Here is a 22,911-nt window from a genome sequence, read left to right on the forward strand (position 1 = left end):
TGGATTAAGGATCTGGCATTACCATGAACTGTGGTGTAGGTCAAAAACGTGGCTCAGATCTGGCATGGCTGTGGCTACAGTATAGGCCAGCAGCTGTAGCTCCAATTTGACCACTTGCCTGGGAACCTCCAAATGCTGCAAATACAGCCTATAAAGCCAAAAAAAACAAAAAACAAACAAAAAAAAGATAGTCATTACACCTCAAGAGAACAAAAGAAGGGAAGAAAAAAAGACCAAAAAACCAAATCCAAAAAAATTAACAAGATGGCAGTAAGAACATACATATCAATAATTACCTTAAATGTAAATGGACTAAATGCTCCAACCAAAAGACACAGACCGACTGAATGGATACAAAAATGAGACCCATATAGATCCTGTTTATAAGAGACCCACTTTAGTTCAACGAAAACTGAAAGTGAGAGGATGGAAGAAAATACTCCATGCAAACTGAAATCAAAATACATACTGGAGTAGCAATACTCATATCAGACAAAACAGACTTTTGCCATTTCCACAGCACATGGAGATTACCAGGCTAGGGGTCGAATCGGAGCTGTAGCCACCAGCCTACACCAGAGCCACAGCAATGTGGGATCCGAGCCCCATCTGCAACCTACACCACAGCTCACAGACAATGCCAGATCCTTAACCCACTGAGCAAGGCCAGGGACTGAACCCGCAACCTCATGGTTCCTAGTCAGATTTGTTAACCACTGCGCCACGACGGGAACATCAAAACAGAATTTGTTTTTGTCTTTTTAGGGCTGCACATGTGGCACATGGAAGTTCCCAGACTAGGGGTCGAATTGGAGCCTAGGCCACAGCACAGCCATGCCAGATCCAAGCTGTGTCTGCAACCTATACAACAGTGCAGAGCAACGCTGGATCCTTAATCCACCAAGAGGGGCCAGGGATCAAACCCATGTCCTCATGAATACTACTTGGGATCATTACTGCTGAGCCACAACAAGAATTCCCAAAATATACTTTACAATAAAGATGGTTACAAGAAACAAAGAAGGACATTACATAGTGATCAAAGTATCAATCCAAGAAAAGGACGTAACAACTGTCAATATATATGCACCCAACATAAGATCACCTCAATATATAAGGCAACTGCTAACAACTTGAAATGGAGAAGTCAACAATAACAATAATTGTACAATAATAGTGAGGGACTTTAACACCTCGTTTACAGTAATGGACAGACTATACAGACAGAAAATCAACAAGGAAACATAGGCCTTCAATGATGCATTAGACCAGGTGGACTTTATAGATATGTATACAACATACCATTCAAAAGTAGCAGAACAAGCATTCTTCTCAAGAGAACACAGAACATTCTCTAGGAAAGATCACATTCTGGGCCACAAATCAAATTTTGGTAAATTTAAGAAAGCTGAAATCCTATCAAGTATCTTTTCTGACCAAAATGTGGTTAAGCCTTGAAATCAACTAAAAGAAAAAAACCTGCAAAAACCACAAACACATGGAGACTAAACATGCTACTAAACAACCAGTGGATCACGGAAAAAATCAATTAGGAAATCAAACTAGAGACAAATAAAAATGAAAACAAAACCTAAGGGATACAGCAAAAGCAGTTCTACAAGGGAAGTTTACAGCAATACAAGCCTATCTCAGGAAACAAGAAAAATCTCAAATAACCTAACTTTACACCTAAAACAACTAGAGAAAGAAGAACAAACAAATCCAAAACTAAATAGAAGAAAAGGAATCATAAAGATCAGAGCAGAAATAAATGAACTAGAATCAAAGAAAACAATGGAAAAGATCAATGAAACGAAATGGTGCTTCTTTGAAAAGAACAACAAAATTGATAAACCCTTAGCCAGACTCATCAAGAAAAAAGTGGAGAGGGCTCAAAATAATGAGAAATAAAAAAGAAGTTATGGGAGTCCCTGCTGTGATGTGGTGGATTAATGATCTGGCTTGTCTCAGTGGTGGTGACAATTTATTTAATCCCCAGCCCGGTAGAATGGGTTAGGGATCTGGTGTTGCTGCAGCCAAGACATAGGCCACCACCACCTGATACCAAAACCAGACAGATACCACGAAAAAAAGAAAATTACAGGCCAATATCACTGATAAACATAGATGTGAAAATCCTCAACAAAATACGAGCAAACCAAACCCAGCAATACATTAAAAGGATCATACACCATGCCATGATCAAGTGGGATTTATCCCAAAGATGCAAGGATTTTTCAATACCCACAAATCAGTGTGATACACATTAGAAAATTTAATAATAAAAATCATATCTCAATAGATGCAGAAAAAGATTTTGACAAAATCCACCACCCATTTGCGATTAAAAAAAAAAAAAAAAAAAAACCACCAGCAAGTGGGCATAAAGGGAAACTATCTCAACATAATAAAGTCCATATATGACAAACCCACAGCTAAAATCATTCTCAACAGTGAAAAGCTCAAAGAATTTCTGCTAAGATCAGAAACACAACAAGGCTGTTCACTCTTGATACTTTTATTCAACATAGTTTTGGAAGTCCTAGCCATGGCAATCAGGGAAAAAATAAAAGGAATCCAAATTGGAAAGAAGTAATATTATTGCTGTTTGCAGATGATATGATACCATACATAGAAAATCCTAAAGATGCTCCCAGAAAACTGAGCTCATCAATGAATCTGGTAAAGTTGCAGGATACAAAATTAATACACAGAAATCAATTGCATTTCTATATACTAACAATGAAAGATCAGAAAGATAGTGTAGGGAAACAATCCCATTTACCATCACATCAAAGAAAATAAAATGCCTAGGCATAAACCTACCTAAAGAGACAAAACACCTGTACTCTGAAAACTAAAGGATGCTGATGAAAGAAATCAAGACGACATAAAGAGATGGAAAATAAACTCTTGGATTAGAAGAATCAAAAATGACTGTATTACCCAAGGCAATCTATAGATTCAACACAATCCCTAACAAATTACCAATGGGATTTTCCACAGAATTAAAACAAGAAAATTTTTTACATTTGTATGGAAACACAAAAGACCACAAAGAGCAAAAGCAAAATCCTGAGAAAGGAAAATGGAGCTGTAAGAATCAGCCTCCCTGACCTCAGACAGCACTACAAACTATAGTCATCAAAACAGCATGGTACTGGCACAAAATGAGAAATACAGATCAATGAATAGAACAGGACAGAAAGCCCAGAAGTAAACTCAAGCACCTATGGACAACTCATCTATGACAAAGCAGGCAAGAATATACAATGGAGAAAAGACAGTCTCTTCAATAAGTGGTGCTGGGAAAACTGGACAGCCACATGTAAGAGAATCAATTAGAACAGCCTCTAACATCATACACAAAAATAAACTCATAGAGGCAGGATCAAGATGGTAGAGGAGTAGGAGGTGGAGCTCCCCTATTCCAAAAACACATTTAAAAAATAAAAAAACCAACCTACAAGAACAATTCTCAGAACATCTACTGAAAGCTGGCAGAGGACCTCAATCTCCAAAAAGGGCAAGAAATCCTCCACATAATTTCATAGAACAAAAGGAAAAAGAGAGAGAAAGTGGGAACTTTCTGATGATGGCTGTTCTGGCTGTTGTAAGGTGGTAACTCATAGTAGTTTTGATTGTTTCTAGAAATTAATGACACTGAGCATCTTTTCATGTGATTTTGGCCAACTGTATGTCTTCTTTAGAGAAATGTCTGTTTAGACCTTCTGCCCATTTTTTAACCGGATTGCTTTATTTAGGGGAGGGCTGTAGGATGTGCTTATAAATTTTGGAGATTAATCCCTTGTCAGTCACTTCATTTGCAAATATCTTCTCTCATTCTCTGGGTTGTCTTTTCGTTTTGGTTATGGTTTCCTTCACTGTGCAAAGATTTTTAAGTTTATTTAGGTCTCATTTGTTTATTTCTGTTTATTTGTTTTTGCTTTTTAGAGCCACACGTGCAGCATATGGAAGTTCCCAGGCGAGGGGTCAAAGTGGAGCTGCAGCTGCCAGCCTATGCCACAGCCATTGCAATGCAGGATCTGAGCCTCATTTGCAACCTACACCACAGCTCACAGCAATGCCAGATCCTTAACCCACTGAGAGAGGCCAGGGATTGAAACCGCATTCTCATGGATACTAGTCAGAATTGATACTGCTGGGCCACAATGGGAACTCCTCTATTTTGTTTCTATTTTCATTACTCTAGGAGGTGGATCTGAGAATATACTGTGGCAGTTTATATCAGAGAGTGTTCATCCTATGTCTTGCTCTAAGAGTTTTCTAGTATCTGGTTGTTTATTTAGGTATTTAATTCATTTTGAGTTTATTTTTGTGTATGGTGTTAGAGAGCATTCTTCATTCTTTTCTACCTTACAGCAGTCAGAATGGCCATCATCAAAAAGTCTATAAACAATAAATGCTGGAAAGGGTGGGGAGAAAAGAGAACCCTCTTATACTGTTAGTGGGAATGCAAACTGGTACAACCACTATGGAAAACAGTATGAAGTTTCCTCAGAAAAACTAAAATTAGAACTATCATATGATCCAGCAATCCTACTCCTGGGCGTCTATTTGGAGAAAACCATAATTCAAAAAGATATATGCACCCCAATGTTCATTGCAGCACGATTTACAATAGCCAAAACATGGAAGCAAACTATTTGTCCACTGACAGAGGAATGCATAAAGAAGACGTGGTACCTGGGAGTTCCCATGGTGGCACAGCAGAAACCAGCCTGACTAGTACCCATGAGGATGCAGGTTCAAGCCCTCATCTCTTCAGTGGGTCAGGATCTGGTGTTGCTATGAGCTGTGGTGAAGGTCACAGACATGACTCATATCCTGTTTTGCTGTGGCTGTGGTGTAGGCTGGCACCTGTAGCTCCCTGGCCTGAGAACTTCCATATGCTGCAGGGCTGGCCCTAAAAACCAAAAAAAAAAAAAGATGTACATAGTACATATACACAGTGGACTAACAGCCATAAAAAAGAATGAAATCATGCCATTTTCAGCAACATGGATGGACCCAGAGATTATCATACTAAATGAAGTTAGTGAAAGATAAACATCATATGATATCACTTACATGTGTAGTCTTTTAAAAGGATACAATTGAACTTATCTGCAGAATAGAAACTGAAAAACTTATGGTTCCCCAAGGGGACAGGTTGTGGTGGGGGGAGGGATGGACTCGGGGTTTGGGACTGACATATGTACATTGAGGTATATGGAATGACTGGCCAATGGGGACCTGCTGTATAGCACAGAGAACTCTATGAAGTATTCTATGATAATCTATATAGGAAAAGAATCTGAGAGAGAATGGAAGTGTATATATGTATAACTGAATCACTGTTGTGCACCAAGAATAATCACAACATTGTAAATCAGCTATACTTCAATAAAATTCTAAAAAAATGGGAGTTCCTGTTATGGCTCAGTAGTTAACAAACCCGGCTAGTGTCCATGAGGATGGTTTGATCCCTGGCCTCAGTGGGTTGGGGATCTGGCATTGCCATGAGCTGTGGTGTAGGTTGCAGACGTGGCTCAGATCCTATGTTGCTGTGGCTGTGGCTTAGGTCGGCAGCTACAGCTCTGATTCTACCCCTAGCCTGGGAACCTCCATATGCTGCAGGTGCAGCCCTAAAAAGACAGAACAACATTAAAAAAAAAAAAATTTTTTTTCAAAAAAGAAAAAAAAAAAGGAATCAGGATAGAACCAGCACTCCTGAGAGGGAGCTCTGAAAGAGGAAAGGAATCTCCAGACTGGGAGGCCACCTAAGTGGCAGGGAGATCAACAGGGATGGAAAGGGAGCCTCAAAGCCAACTGGTACCACTGCCCTGTGCATCACAGCCTGAGACACTCCAAAGGGGCTGGCACTGAGGTTTGGGCATCAGAGGTCAGTTCCAGGGACAGGACTAGTGTTGGCTGTGTGGAAACAGCCTGAGGCCGGTAGGGAGAGGTGCACTACAGCCAGGGAGTACAGGAGGAGGCCTGAGCCCACCAGAAAAGCAAGGTGCCACTGCTGGGGAGTGTGAGAGGAGGAGATGGGACTGCTACAGGAACTTCTTTCTTCAAACACGTGCAGGCTCTCAGGCAGCAGAGCTCCTTTTGGGCAGGCTACAGGGGTGGCTGCAAACTGCCATGGTCATCTCTGACTCCAGAGGTGGCCGAGGCCCCCTATCACTAAAGGTCCCATGACCAGGCCCTGCCTGCAGCCCCAGTCACTTCAGGGGTCGCCACTGTGGAGGCTGCCCCCACCTCCTGGGAAATGAACACACCCTGCCACTGTCAAAGCTGCCAAGGGCTATGAGTGCTGCCCCCCACCTCCCCATGGTCGCTGCCACTGCCAAGGGCCCAGTGACCATGTACTGCCCATTGCCCCCACCTCTTGTAGTAGCATACACAAGTCATGCACCTGCATAGCCCCTATCAAGGGGAAAACAGCCTACATACACTGAGGAAAGACACAGCAAGCATCCAAACCTAAAGCAGCCCTCATGCCCGAAAAAAAAAATAGTAAACCCACACAAGCTACCCAGGGATGTTCCTGAGTATAAATAGCTCTCCAAGACTACAGTGGATAATTATTTCCCCTAAACTCACAGACCAAAAAAAGTGTGTGTGTGTGTGTGTGTGTGTGTGTATGCAAAATGAAGACATACAGAAACTATTCCCAGTTAAAAGTACAGAATTCCCCTGAAGAAGCAATGAAACAGACCTCTGAAGTCTAACAGACACTGAGTTCAAAAAGGAAGTAATGGAAATACTGAAGGAATTAAGAGTGCATATCAACTATGTGCATATTACTATGCAGATTACTTCAGAAAGGAACTAGAAACTATATGGAGGAGCCAAGTCAGAAAATTCATTTGCAGAGAGGAAAGCTGAGCTAAAGCCATTGAAGAGGAGAATGAATAATGCAGCAGAATGAATAAGTGACTTGAAAGGTGGAATAATGGAAATCACCCAATCAGGACAATAGACAGCCAAAGGAAAAAGATGAAAAACAATATAAGAAATTTATGGGATAATATAAAGTATGCCAATCTACACATAATAGGGATTCCAGAAGAAAAAGAAAAGGGGATTGAAAATGTATTTGAAGAAATTATGGCTGAAAACTTTCCAAATCTAAAGAAGGAAACAGGTATCAAGACACAGGAAGCATAGAAGTCCCCAAACAAGTTGAACTCAAACACACATACATCAATAAAAATAGCAAAAAGTAAAGATAAAGGAGAGGCTTCTAAAGGCAGCAAGAGAAAAAGAGTTAATTACAACTCTTTGGCTATCAACTGATTTCCCTACAGAAAAACTACAGACCAGAAGAGAGGGGTAAGATATATTCAAAGTTCTAAAAGGGGAAAAAACCGCAACTGAGAATACTCTACCTAGCAAGATTGTTATCTAAAATAGAGAAATAAAAAATTTCTCAAACACAAAGAACACAGTAATACAAAACTTACCCTAAAAGAAATATTAAAAGTTTGCCTACATCTCTCCTTTAGAAAGGAACTAGAAACTACAAGGAGAGGGAAAGAAGTAAGAAGATACAGGATGGAGGAAATCACAATTGGAAAGTAATCATTAAGATAAGTCAGTATAGGGAGTTCCCGTCGTGGCGCAGCAGAAACAAATCCAACTAGGAACCATGAGGTTGCGGGTTTGATCCCTGGCCTTGCTCAGTGGGTTGAGGATCCAGCGTTGCTGTGAGCTGGTGGCAGACGTGGCTTGGATCTGGCATTGCTGTGGCTGTGGCGTAGGCTGGAGGCTACAGCTCTGATTAGACCTCTAGCCTGGGAACCTCCATATGCCTCGGGAGCGGCCCTAGAAAAGGCAAAAAGACAAAAAAAAAAAAAAAAAAAAAAAAAAAAATATATATATATATATATATATATATATATTCTACACCAAAAGACAAAGAGGAGGCCCACAAATTAGGAAGTAACTATATCCCAGAGCCTCACTCAAAGGAGTGAAAATTCTGAGCCCCACCTCAGGTTCCCATGCCTGGGGGTCTGGCATTAGGAGGAGGTAACTCCAAGAGCATCTGGCATCTCCAAGAGGGTCAGTGGGGCTTGTGTGCAGGAGCTCCATGGGACTGAAGGAAATGGAGACTCCACTCTTGAAAGGTACACACAGGCTTTTGTGTGCACTGGTCCCAGAGCAAAGCACACTCCAAGGGAACCTGTGTCAGACCTGCCTGTAGTTCATGGAGAATGTCCTGGACAAACAAGGATGACTGTGGGTAGCTTGGTGTGGGGGAAGGACATTGGAAAGGAAAGGTCTCAGGAATAATCATCAGTGTGAACTTCCCGGGAGGTGGCTAAATTAGAAAAATCTGGCCCCACCCTTTAGGGCTGACAAGCCCCAGGCCAAACAACAAACCCAGGTGTGAACACAGCCCCATCCATCAGCAAACAGGCTGCCTAAAAGACCTCTTAAGCACAAAGCAGCCTCTAATCACACCCAGAGACAAAGCCCCACCCACCAGAGGGGTAAGAATCAGCTCCACCTGATTCCTGCAGCAAGTATCTCCACCAAGTACCTCCACCAAGAAGCCTGCAGCAAGCCCCCATACCAACTTCAGTCACAAGGAGGGAAGACATCAGAAGCAACAACCCTATTGCTACAAATAGGGCTACAACCCTACTGCATGCAAAAAGGAGACCACACAAAAATCTATCCAAAGTGAAAAGATGGAGAATTATGACTCAGATAAAGGAACAAGAACAAAACCCAGAAAAACAGCTAAGTGATTTGGAGATTACCAACTTCCATGAAAAAGACTAATAATAGTAAATATGATTCAAGATCTTGAAAATAAAGTGGAGGCAAAGACTGATAAATTACAAGAAACATTTAACAAATAGAAGATATAAAGATTAAGCAAGCAGCAATGCAAAATACAATAACTGAAATAAAAAATTCATTAGAAAGGGAGTTTATGTTATGGCACAGCAGAAATGAACCTGACTAGTATCCATGAGGATGTGGGTTCGATCTCTGGCCTCACTCAGTGGGTCAGGGATCCAGCATTGCTGTGAACTGTGGTGTAGGTCACACACATGGCTCAGATTCTGTTGTTGCTGTGACTATGACATAGGCTGGCAGCTGTAGCTCCAATTTGATCCACAGTCTGCAAACCTCCATATGCCATAGGTGTGGCAAGCAAAAACAAAAAACAAAAAACAACAACAAAAACAAAACACTAGAAGGAACCAACAACAGAATACAGAAGGCAGAAGAATGAATAAACAAAGTGGAAAATAGACTGGTGGAAATCACCGATGCAGAACAGAAAGAGATGAAGATTTAAAAGAAATGAAGACAGTCTAAGAGAACTCTGGAACAACTTTAAATGAACACCCACATTACAGGGGTGCCAGAAGAAGAGAGAAAGGGTCAGAGAAAATATTTCAAGAGATAACAGCTGAAAACTTCCCTAACATGGAAAAGGAATCACTCACTCAGATCCAGGAAGTACAATGAAAATCATATAAAATAACCCCAAGGAGGAATACCCTGAGACATATATTAATCAAACGGACTAAAATTAAAGACAAAGAGAAAGTACTGAAAGCAGCAAGGGAAAAGAAACAATACATAAGGGAACCCCGATAAGGTTATTGGCAGATTGTTCAGCAGAAACTACACAGGCAAGAAGGGAGTGGCACAATATACTTTAAGTGATGAAAGGAAAAAACCTCCAACCAAGACTACTCTACCCAGCAAGGCTCTCATTCAGATTTGAAGGAGAAATCAAAAGATTTACAGACTAGCCAAGCTAAGAGAATTCAGCACCACTAAACCAGCTTTACGACAAATACTAAAGGGACTTCTCTAGGTGGAAAAGAAAAGCCCACAACTAGAAGCAAAAATATTACAAATGACAAGGCTCATCAGTAAAGGCATAAAGGTACAAAACCATCCATGCACAAATATGCTACCAAAACCAGAAATCATGAGAAGAGGGTACACATGCAGGATACTGGAGATGCATTTGCAATTAAGAGACCAGCAACTTAAAACAATCTTGTATATATATAAACTCTGATATCAAAACTTCATGGTAACTGCAAACCAAAAATCTATAATAAATACGTACCCAAATAAGAAAAAGCAATCCAAATACAACACTAAAGACAGTCATCAAATCGTAAGAGAACAAGAGAAGAAGGGAAGAAAAAAGACCAATAAAACCAAATCCAAAACAATTAACAAAATGATAATAAGAACATACATATCAGGAGTTCCCGTCGTGGTGCAGTGGTTGACGAGTCCGACTAGGAACCATGAGGTTGCAGGTTCAGTCCCTGCCCTTGCTCAGTGGGTTAACGATCCGGTGTTGCCATGAGCTGTGGTGTGGGTTGCAGACGCGGCTCGGATCCAGCATTGCTGTGACTCTGGCGTAGGCTGGTGGCTACAGCTCCAATTCGACCCCTAGCCTGGGAGCCTCCATATACCAAGGGAGCGGCCCAAGAAATAGCAAAAAAAGACAAAAAAAAAAAAAAAAGAAGAAGAAGAAGAACATACATATCAATAATTACCACCTTAAATGTAAACGGACTAAAGGCCACAACCAAAAGACACAGACTGGCTGAATGGATACAAAAATAAGACCCATATATATCCTGTCTATAAGAGACCCACTTCAGTTCTAGGGACTCATACCAACTGAGAGGAAGGAAGAAAATATTCCATGTAAACCAAAATCAAAAGAAATACTGGAGTAGCAATACTCATATCAGACAAAATAGACTTGAAAATAAAGACTGTTATAAGAGACAAAGAAGGATACCACATAATGATCAAAGGATCAATCCAAGAAAAAGATATAACAATTAGAAATATATATGCATCCAACATAGGATCACCTCAATATAAAGGCAACTGTAACAACCTTAAAAGGAGAAATCAACAATAATAGTGGGGGACTTCAACACCCCAGTTACAGCAATGGACAGACTATTCAGACAGAAAATTGACAAGGAAACACAGCCCTTAAAAAATTCATTAGGCCAGATGGACTGAATAGATATTTATAGAACATGCCATCCAAAAGCAGCAGAACACACATTCTTCTCAAGAGCACACAGAACATCCTCTAGGATAAATCACATTCTGGGCCACAAATCAAGCTTTGGTAAATTTATGAAAACTGAAATCATATCAAACATCTTTTCTGACCACAACACTACAAAACTAGAAATCAACAAGAAAAAAACTGCAAAAAAACAAAATATATGGACTAAACAACCCACAACTGAACAACCAGTGGATCACTGAAATCAAAGAGGAAATTTAAAAATACCTAGAAGCAAATGACAACAAAGACACAACAATCCAAAAGCTATGGGGTGTGGCAAAAGCAATTCTACAAGGAAAGTTTACAGCAATACAAGCCTATCTCAGGAAAAAAGAAAAAAATCTCATATAAACAACCTAACTTGACATCCAAAGCAACTAGAGAAAGAAGAACAGACAAAACCTAAAGTTAGCAGAATAAATCATAAAGATCAGAGCAGAAATAAATGAAATAGAAATGAAAAAAAAAAAAAAAACAGCGAAATGATCAATGAAACTAAAAGCTGGTTCTTTGAAAAGATCAACAAAATTGACAAACCCTTAGCCAGATTCATCAAGAAAGAGGACTCAAATTAATAAAATTAGAAATGAAAAAGGAGAAGTTACAATAGACATCACAGAAATGGAAAGAATCATAAGAGACTACTACAAGCAACTATATGCCAATAAAATGGACAACCTAAAAGAAATGGACAAATTCTTAGAAAAGTACAATCTTTCAAAAGTAAACCAAGAAGAAATAGAAAAGATGAATGGACCCATCACAAGTACTGAAATTGAAACTGTGATTAAAAAGCTTCCAACAAACATAAGTCCAGGGCCAGGTAGCTTCACAGGTGAATTCTATCAAACATTCAGAGAAGACTTAACACCTATCCTTCTGAAATGCTTCCAAAAAACTGCAGAGGAAGGACCACTTCCAAATTCATTTTATGAGGCCACCATCACTCTGATACCAAAACCATACAAAGACATCACAAAGAAAGAAAATGACAGACCAATATCACTGATGAACATAAATGCAAAGATCCTCAGCAAAATACTAGCAAACTGAATCCAGCAATACATTAAAAGGATCATACACCATGACCAAGTGGGATTTATCCCAAGGATGCAAGGATTTTTTTTAATACCCACAAATCAATCAGTGTGATACACATTAACAAACTGAAGAATAAAAACCATATGATCCTTTCAACAGAGGCAGAAAAAGCTCTGAACAAAATCCAACACCCATCTCTGATAAAAACCCTCCAGAAAGTGGGATAGAGGGAAACTACCTCAATATAATGAAGGCCATATATGACAAACCCACAGCTCACATCATTCTCAATGGTGAAAAGCTGAAAGAATTTCTGCTAAGATCAGGAAGAAGACAAGGATGTCCACTCTCGCCACTACTATTCAATATAGTTTTAGAAGTCCTAGCCACGGCAATCAGAGATGAAAAAAGAGGAACCTAAATTGGAAAGGAAGAAGTAAAACTATCACTGTATGCAGATGACATGATACTATACCTAGAAAATCCTAAAGACACTACTAGAAAACTGTTAGAGCTCATCAATGAATTTGGTAAATTTGCAGAATACAAAATTAATACCCAGAAATCAACTGCATTTCTCTATATTAACAATGAAAGATCAGGAGTTCCCGTCGTGGCACAGTGGTTAACGAATCCGACTAGGAACCATGAGGTTGCGGGTTCGCTCCCTGCACTTGCTCAGTGGGTTAAGGGTCGGGCGTTGCCGTGAGCTGTGGTGTAGGTCGCAGACGCGGCTCGGATTCTGCGTTGCTGTGGCTCTGGCGTAGGCCGGTGGCTACAGCCCCGATTCAACCCCTAGCCTGGGAACCTCCATATGCCCCGGGAGCAGCCCAAGAAATAGCAACAATAACAACAACAACAACAACAAAGACAAAAAAAAAAAAAAAGAATTAGAAAAATTAGAACAAACAAAATGTAGTCAGCAGAAGGAAAGAAATCAGAGAGGAAATGAATACAATAGAAACAAATCAATAAAACTAACAGATGATTCTTTGAAAGGGTAAACATAATTGACAAACCTCTGGCCAGATTCATCAAGAAGAGAGAACCCTTGGGAGTTCCCGTCGTCGCGCAGTGGTTAACGAATCCGACTAGGAACCATGAGTTTGCGGGTTGGCTCCCTGAACTTGCTCAGTGGGTTAAGGGTCGGGCGTTGCCGTGAGCTGTGGTGTAGGTCGCAGACGCGGCTCGGATCCCTCGGATCCCTCGTTGCTGTGGGTCTGGCATAGGCCGGTGGCTACAGCTCCGATTCGACCCCTAGCCTGGGAACCTCCATATGCCGCGGGAGCGGCCCAAGAAATAGCAACAACAACAACAAAAAAAAGACAAAAAAAATAAATAAATAAAATTGGGTAGAAGATCGAACAGAATGTTTAAAAAAAAAAAAAAGATTATATACCACTACCAAGTGAGATTCATCCCAAGTTCACAAGGATGGCTCAACATAGGGAAACCAATGAATGTAATAAACCACATGAACAAAAGAAATGTCAAAAACCATATGATCATCTCAATAGATGCAGAAAAATTGACAAAATCCACCATCCCATTCACAATAAAAACTATTAGCAGAGTCAGTATAGAGGGAACATATCTTAACATAATAAAAGCCATTTACGGTAAACCCACAGCCAATACAATACTCAGTGGAGAAAAGCTGAAAGCCTTCCCACTAAAATCTGAAACAAGAAAAGGATTCCCACTCTCACCACTTTTATTCAACATAGTATTGGAAGTCCTAGCCACAGCAATCAGAAAAAAAATAAATAAATAATTATATATATATATATATATATATATATATATATAAGGTATTCAAATTGGAAGAGTTAAAATTGTCACTAGATGCAGGCAACATACTATATATAGAAAACCCTAAGGACGCCACACAATAACTACTCAAACTGGTCAACAAATTCATCAAAGTAGCAGGATACAAGATTAACATTCAGAAATCAGTTGCATTTCTGCAGACTAATAATGAAATATTAGAAAAGATAACAAACCAATACCTTTTGAAATCACACTCCAATAATTAAATACCTAGGAATAAACCTGAGGAAGGAGGTGAAAGGCTTATATGCTGAGAACTATAAAACATTAACCAAGGAAATTTAAGAGGATTCAAAGAAATGGAAAGATATCCCATGCTCCTGGATTGGAAGAATTTATATTGTTAAAAGGGTCATATACCCAAAGCAAACTACAGATTTAATGTGATCCCTATCAAATTAAATGACATTTTTCACAAAGCTAGAACAAATAATCCAAAAATTATTTGGAACTATAAAGGACCCAGAATTGCCAAGAAAATCCTGAGGAAAAAGAAACAAAGCAGGAGGCATAAGTCTCCCAGACTTCAGACAAATATTACAAAGCCACAGTAATCAAGATAGTATGGTATTGGTTAAAAAGAGAGAAAGAGAAAGACATACAGATCAATGGAACAGACTAGAGAGCCCAGAAATAAATCCAGATGCCAATGGGCAATTAATCATCGACAAAGGAGGCCAGAATATAAAAATGGGAAAAAGACAAAGTCTCTTTAGCAGGTGGTGCTGGCAAAACTAGAAAGCTGCATGTAAATCAATGCAACTAGAACACACCCTCACGCCATGCACAAAAATAAACTCAAAATGGCTTAAAGATTTAAACATAAAACATGACACCATAAAAATCTTAGAAGAGGAGTTCCCACCACGGCACAGCAGAAACAAATCCAACTAGGAACCATGAGGTTGTAGGTTTGATCCCTGGCCTCGCTTGGTGGGTTAAAGATCCGGTGTTGCCGTGAGCTGTGGCAGATGTCACTCAGATCTGGCATGGCTGTGGCTGGCAGCTGTAGCTCAGATTAGACCCCTAGCCTGGAAACCTTCATATGCTGTGAGAGTGCAGCCCTAAAAAGCAAAAAACAAACAAAACACAACCTCTTAGAAGAAAACACAGGCAAAACATTCTCAGACATCAACTGTACAAATGTTCTCTTAGACGAGTCTCCCAAGGCAATAGAAATAAAAACAAAAATGAACCAATGGGACCCAATCAAACTTGGTTTGCAAGCACAGCAAAGTAAACCATAAACAAAACAAAAAGACAACTTACAGAATGGAATTAAGCAGTTGCAAATGATGCAACCAACAAGGTCTTAATCTTCAAAATATACAAACAATGGATACAATGCAACAACAAAAAATAAAGAACCCAATCAAAAACTGGGCAGAAGACCTAAACAGACATTTCTCCAAAGAAGATATACTGGATGGCTAGTAGACACATGAAAAAATGCTCATCACCACTAATTACTAGAGACATGCAAATAAAAACAACTATGAGGTACCACCTCACGCTGATCAGAATGGCCATCGTTAGTAAGTCTATAAATAACACGTTAGAGAGTGTGTGGAGAAAAGGGAACTTTCGTCCACTGTTGGTGAGAATGAAAATTGGTACAATCACTATGGAAAAGAGTACGGAAATTCCTCAGAAAACTAAATACAGAACTACCATATGATCCAGCAATCCCACTCCTGGGCATCTATCACAAGAAAACCATAATTCGAAAAGATGCATGCATCCCAGTGTTCAATACAGCACTATTTACAAGAGCCCAGACGCAGAAGCAGCTTAAATGTCCACTGACAGAGGAATGGATTAAAGAAGGTACGGTACATATACACAATGGACCACAAAAAAGAATGAAATAATGCCATTTGCAACAACATGGATGCAACTAGAGATATTATACGACATGAAGTAAGTCAGAAAGACAAATACCATATGATATCACTTATATGTGGAATCTAAAATATGGCATAAATGAACCTATCTACAAAACAGAAACAGACTCACAGACTTGAAGAACAGACTTGTGGCTGCCAAGGGGGAGGCAGGAGTGAGTGGGATGGACTGGGAGTTTGGAGTTAGCAGATGCAAACTATTACATTAAGAATGGATAAGCAATGAAGTCCTACTGTATGGCACAAGGGACTATATCTAGTCTCTTGGGAGAGATCATGATAGAAGATAATATGAGAAAAAGAATGCATGTGTGTGCATGTATGTGTATATACATATATATATGTATATATATATATACACACATATATATATATATGATGGGTTGCTTTCCTGTACAGCAGAAATTGGCACATTGTATCAATAAAAAATAAATTAATTAAAAATAAACTCAAAATGAATTAAAGAATAAAATTCAGCCATAAAAAAAGAATGAAACATGGAGGGACCTACAGATAATCATACTGAGTTAAAACAGTGAAGGACAAACATCATAGCTAAATATAAAACCAAACACTATAAAACTCTTAGGAGGAAAACACAGGCAGAACACTCTGATATAAACTGCAGCAATATCTTTTCAGATCCACCTCCTTGAGTAAAGACAATAAAAACAAAAATAAACAAATAGGACTTAAACAGTTTTTGCAGAGCAAAGGAAACCATAAAACAAAAAGACAGGTGTTCCCATCATGCCTCAGTAGGTTAAGGACTTGATGTAGTCTCTGTGAGGATGCTGGTTCAATCCCTGGCCTTGCTCAGTGGGTTAAGGATCTAGTGTCACCAGAAGCTATGGTATGGGTCACACATGCCACTCGGATCCAGCACTGCCCTGGCTGTACAGCTCTGATTCAACCCCAGCCCAGGAACTTCCATATTCCATAGGTGCAGCTGTAAAAAGAAAAAAAAACAAAAAGACAATCCAAAGAATGGGAGAAAATATCTGCAGACCAAGTGACTGACCAGCAATCAATCTCCAAAATATACAAACAATTTACGAAGCTCAATATCAAAAAAAAAAAACAACACAATGAAAAAATGGGCAGAAGATCTAAAAACACATTTCTCCAAAGTAGACATAGAAATAGCAAAAAAAAAAAAAAAAAAAACCCACATGAAAAGATGCTCAACATCATTAATTAGAGAATTAGTAACATTATCAGAGAAATGAAAATTAAATCAAATGTAAGGTGATGAGGTGCCACTTTATAGCAACCAGAATGGCCATCATCAAAGAGTCTACAAACAATAAATGCTTGAAAGGGTGCAGAGAAAAGGGAAACCTCTTACATTGTTGGTAGTAATATGAATTGGCACAACCACTATGGACAAGAGTATGCAGATTCCTGAAAAAAACTATAAATAGAACTATCATATGATCTAGCAATCCCATTCCTGGGCATCTATGCAGAGAAAACCATAATTTGAAAAGATAACATGCACCCCAATGTTCACTGCAGCACTGTTTACAAGAGCCAAGATATGAAAGCAACCTAAATGTCCATCAACAGAGGAATGGATAAAGAATGGTACATATACACACCGGAATATTATTCAGCCATAAAGAATGAAAAATGGATGGACCTAGAGATAATCATACTGAGTTAAACAGTGAAGGACAAACATCATAGCTATTACTTATATGTGGAGTCTTTAAAAAGGATATAAATGAACTTATCTGCAGAACAGAAACAGACTCACAGACTCTGAAAACAAACTTATGGTTACCAAAGGGGACAGGTGGGGTGGGGAGGGATGGACTGGGGTATGGGACTGACATATGCACACTGTGGTCTATGGAATGACTGCCCAATGGGGACCTGCTGTATACCACAGGGAACTCCACCCAAAAGCCTGTGATAATCTATATGGGAAAAGAATTTGTAAATGAATAAATGTGTATAACTGAATCACTTTGTTTTATAGAAGAAATTACCACAGCATTGTATATCAACTACACTTCAATAAAACTTTAAGAAATGAAAAAAAAAAAAAAAAAAGAGTGTGGCCCAGCATAGGCAAGAGAGCACAGGTAAAATGCTTCATAGCTACCACAAGTAAGTTTTCAAATGCAATTTGATCCCACTACTCTCCTACTTAAAATGCCTTCCACTGTTCACATGCTCAAGCCAGAACCCCTACCAGGCTGCCCCAGTCATTTAGGAGCAGCTCCCACTGCCTCTCTAGGCAGTAATTATTTAGTTGCTCCTGTGCTGGAGTAGGGGCTGCCCAAGGAGAGACTGCAGACAAAGCGCAGACTCCAGGCCTACCAGCTATCACTGGACTGTCTCACTGCTGAGTCCACAGTGCCCAGCACTAAGCCTGGCACGCAGAAGGCTCTCAGCTACTCTGTTGAATGGACAAATGCCGGAAGCAGAGGCTTGACTTTTCACCACTAGGGAAAGGCACAGCCATGCCTCCCCTCCTCAAATTATTTAGAAAGTATCAACAGGGCTCTGGTCCAATTTTGAGTTCTAGGCTCCCCTCTCGTTTCTTAGTCTGGCCTTCATTCCAACAGTCCCTCCCTGCACGGTTCCTTGCTTTTAAAGTAGCCCTTTGGAGTTCCCGTTGTGGCTTCGGCAGAAACAAATCCGACTAGGAACCATGAGGTTTGCAGGTTCAATCCCTGGCCTCGCTCAGTGGGTTAAGGATCCGCGTTGCTGTGAGCTGTGGTGTAGCTCGCAGACGTGGCAGGGATCTAGCATTGCTGTAGCTCTGGTGTAGGCCAGAAGCTGTAGCTCCGATTTGACCCCTAGCCTGGCAACCTCCATATGCAGCTGGTGCGGCCCTAAAAAGCAATAATAATAATAATAATAATAATAATAATAAAGTAGCCCTTTATGTTCAGGCACCGAGGAAATCCAAGACTTCTGGTTCTCACTCTGATGATTCAATCTGCCTTGTATAGTTAGACTCCTTAGATCTTATCACTGCTGGTTGATGAGTTTAACTGGAAAACCTGGTGCTTGGAATCTCCTATCCTCCTGTCTTACACAGCCCCAACTTCAGCACTGCTGGGGTCATTCAAGCTAAAGTGTATGCGCTCAGATGCTCCACATACTACGATTATTAGTGTAACTGCACCCACTGAATGCCGTCTTACTTGAAGTACTTAACCTACAGTATCTGACTTAATTCTGACAGCTGTGGAAAGTAGAGACTGTTAGTCCCACTTTACAGATGAAAAACGTAAGGCTCAGAGAAGTTAAAGGATTTGCCCCAATTCCCAAGAAGGGGAAAGAGCTGGATCTTGAACCCGAGTCCAGGTGACACTGCGGTTCTTGGTTTGCGCTGAGGTGTCCTAGGGGTACTGGGAATACAGGTTGTGGCAAGAGATAGATCCTCCAAGGGGAGATATTCTAGAGGGAAACGTACACCGTAAAAGCCTTCAGCCAAGTCCGGGGAAACCTGGTCTCCGCTGGCTACTGCCTCAAGGGATAAAGATGATCACCTACTCTCCCAGATAACCGTGGGCCCCAATGACTGTGCTTTCCATATGACAGGCACCGGTAGGTTCTCATTCCGACCTACAGCAATCCCCTCGGGCAGAGCGCTTCATTTTACGGTAAGGGCGCTGAGGCTTAAGAAGTTGAAAGTCAACTGCTAAGGAACCAGTCAGCAAGTGGCTCTGCTGCTTCAGCGGGAACCACTGGGCGAGCTCAAGTCAACTCTGGAAAAAGGCCCTTACGCAACGACGCAGGCGCCCAAGCCCGTGAGAAACGGGTGTGCGCCTGGGACAGCTCGCCCCTATCTGTTCGCCTGGGACCCTGTGCCAATCCGTTTCCCTGCATGCCCAGCTGGGTCCTCTGCACGCGGTGGGCGCTCAGGAGAGCCCGCTTGCCCAGTCTGCGTGGCCTGACCGGCCGAGGACCAGCGCCCAGTCCTGCCCTCCGCAGGAAGCTGAGGTCCGGTGCGCCCCGCCCCTGGCCCAAATCTAACCTACCTGTCGCCTTGCGCTGTCAGGAGAGGCCACGCCGGCCCGAGGCCAAGGTCAGCAGACGCCTGAGCGCTGGAGTGGCAACCAGCCCTAATCACCCGCTAAGACGCGCCGCGCAGCTCTTCTAAATAAGACGTCAGCAGAGGCGGGCGCTCCCTGGTGACCTCACGCTAACAACAACCAATGGCAGGGCGCCGGAAGCCGAGTCGCGGGGGTGGGGTGAGAGGGGACGGGTCCAGCGATGACCATGGGCTGGTGCCTTCAGGTGGGGGTCCCCAGACCTGACGCCCCGGAGTTCTCCCGCCCTGCCTGTGGTTGCTGAGCAAAATGAAAACTTGTGGCGAGCTGATTGACAAATCTTTTTGTCTTCCGATTCGACAGATCTTTGAGAAGAGGAGGGGTGATTGCACTCATTTTACATATGGGGAACCTAAGGCCAGTAGTGTTTTGCTCAAGATGACACTGTAAGAGTGAGTGGTGTCAGCATTCTTGCACCCAGTGACAGCCTTTTGCACCCACTTTCAGCCGCCCTGTCTTCATATGTACTGTGTTGTATTGTGTGCAGGGTAGTGGGAGGCATACCCTCCAGTGTCAGAAAATGGGCAGTTTAGTGAAAAGGTGGTTTAAACAGGCAGTTACAATCCAACTCTCCAGGCTTCTGGCATATGAAGATATATATATATATATATATGAAGGGCTCTGGGCAAGAGGCCCAAGACTTAATCAAAGAGCAGATCATCAAGGGTTTTGTCTTAGGAAGAAGTTTGAGCATTATCTAAGCACACAAGAGGCCATCAGAAGGCCTCAGAGGGGTTGGATGCCATGGATAGGCTTGTATTTGAGTTTTGCTCAGCCACTCTCAAGGAAATGTGTCTGGGTAAGAGCAGTGGTGGCTTACGATGTGGCAGAGATAGTGCAAGTCCAGAGATGTTTAGAAGAACTGATGGCCCTCAGTGATGACAGGAGGTGGGAATAAGGTGGAAGGAGGTGCAAGGCTGAGTCAGTCTCTGGGGTGGTAAATGGCAGTGCCTTTCATGGAAACGGGGCTTCTGGAGAGGCAGAAGTTTGAAGGAGAAGATGGTGAGCTCTGTTTTGGATGGATTGTATTTAATGTGCTCGTGGGACATTCAAGGGAGCTCTGCAGGGTGGACTGTTGTAGCCCACTTGGAGTTTTGGCTCTTGTCTGGCTTGAAGATAGAGGTAAAAGTGGAACCTGAGGGTGAGTGTCATCAGGGGAAAATGCTAAAGAGAGCCTGGCCTAACCCCTAGTCAGGAGACCCATCATGTGAGGATCAGCTGGAGAGATTGAAGGGAAACAACAAAGCAGGAGTACTAGGGAGTAGACCCAGGCAGAAGGAGAACCCAGAGCTGCAGACGTGGCCCCTGGAGTATTCAGCAGAGTGCTGAGCAGTGCATGCCCATGAGGCAGCTATCTGAGGCCAGGGAAAGATTCCTCAGAAAGAATCAGAAGGAGCTATGTAGCACTGGGAACTATGTCTAGTCACTGATAATGGAGCATGATAATGTGAGAAACAAGAATCTATACATGTATGTGTAACTGGGTCACCATGCTGTACAGTAGAAAATTGACAGAACACTGTAAAACCAGCTGTAATGAAAAAAATAAATAAATAAAACTCATTATGTAATAAATAAATAAAATTAAAAGAAAGAATCAGAAGGAATAGTGTTAAGAAATTGACAGGGCCTGGCACAGTGCATCTTCCCACTAGTCCAATTGGAAAGACACAGAATTCACGGAAAAACTGAGTACTCAAAAAGGTCCTGCCGCAGTCGGGAATAATGAACCCTCAACTGAGCAATGTTCTAGTCCTGCCTGGCAAATCATAAAATCAAGATACAAAAGGATCAAACTGTCTCCAAGTGACTTAACTACATCACAGACCAAGCTCAACATATTTATAGAAATAAAAAAAAACCTGGCATCTAACAAGGTAAAAGTTCACAAGATCTGGTATCTAAGCAAAGATTACCCAGCTTGGAAAGAAGCAGGAAAACAGGATTTTTAAGGAGAATAATAAAGCAATTTAATACAATTCAACTGACAGGTGTTAGAATTAACAGACAAAATCATTACGACAGGGTGTGTTTTTTTTTTTAATAAATATACCCTGGATATTCAAAAATTAAGTAGAGATAGGGAAGTTTGTTTGTTTGTTTGTTTGTTTTTTAAAAAAAGACCCAAATCACAATTCTGTTGATGTAAACTGCAATGTCTGAGATGAAAAATGCGCTCGATGGATTAATGGCACATTCAACATTGCAGAAGAGATTAGCGAATTTGAAAACAGAGCCCTAGCTTTTTGGCTGGGGCCTCCATCTTTCAGTAATTTGCCAAAATGACCAACACAAAGGAGAGGCTCCTGACTGATTTATCTTCTCTAGGCCTTTTAGAAGACAAGGAGTTGTTCCTTTGGCCCCATGTGTTCAAGTCTACAAGAAGGGTGATTTTGACATCAAGGGAATGGGCAATATTCAAAAAGGAAGCCCCACCAATGTTCCCACAGCAAAACTGCAGGAGTCTGCAGTGTGACCCTGATGCTGCTGGCATTGCTTTTTTTTTTTTTTTTTTAAAGGACAAGATTCTTGCCAAGAAGATTGATGTACATATTGAGCATGTTCAGCACTCTAAGAGCTGAGATAGCTTCCTGAAACTTGCAAAGGAAAATGATCAGAAAAAAGAAGGAAGCCAGAGTGAAAGGTACTTGGGTCCAACTGAAGCCCAGCTGCTCCACCTAGAAAAATGGAGATGCTGGTTCTCCACTTGTGAGCCTGGGCTGGGAACCCATCCCATATAAACTCATGGAATTCCCCCACCCCACGTTTTGTATCTTTAATAACATGCACAATGGTGACCAGCCATATTCATAATAGAAGTTATTCTTAAAATGTATCTAGAAATAACACTTTTCTTTTTCCATACGAAAAGCTTGAGAATGTCTCCCAGTGGGGTGGGGGTAGGTTGAGGGGGAAGAGGGTTTGGAATAGGGGACCCTGGCTTCCCCACAGCCTGAACCCC

At 41.2% G+C, this 22,911-nt stretch overlaps 1 protein-coding gene across 5 annotated transcripts in view; it reads right to left on the reverse strand.

Moving 5' to 3' along the window:
• The window catches only part of FAHD2A (fumarylacetoacetate hydrolase domain containing 2A), a 30,811-nt gene extending 10,844 nt beyond the window's left edge, over positions 1 to 19,967 (reverse strand). For 4 of the 5 annotated variants that reach the window (XM_005662301.4, XM_085018447.1, XM_013995848.3 and 1 more), the window contains exon 1: positions 19,878 to 19,967. The gene's annotated coding sequence lies outside the window, so the exon portion shown is untranslated. Of the gene's footprint in view, positions 1 to 4,114; positions 5,636 to 19,877 lie in introns of those variants that run through there. The other variant, XM_085018446.1, reaches the window with a different exon arrangement.
• Between the last annotated feature and the right edge of the window lie 2,944 nt (positions 19,968 to 22,911).

The sequence above is a fragment of the Sus scrofa genome, chromosome 3, assembly GCF_054392235.1.
Source record: "Sus scrofa isolate SSC_HxYL_T2T_F1_AM1 chromosome 3, Sscrofa_HxYL_maternal_Yorkshire_Landrace_v2.0, whole genome shotgun sequence".
NCBI classification, from domain to species: Eukaryota; Metazoa; Chordata; class Mammalia; order Artiodactyla; family Suidae; genus Sus; species Sus scrofa.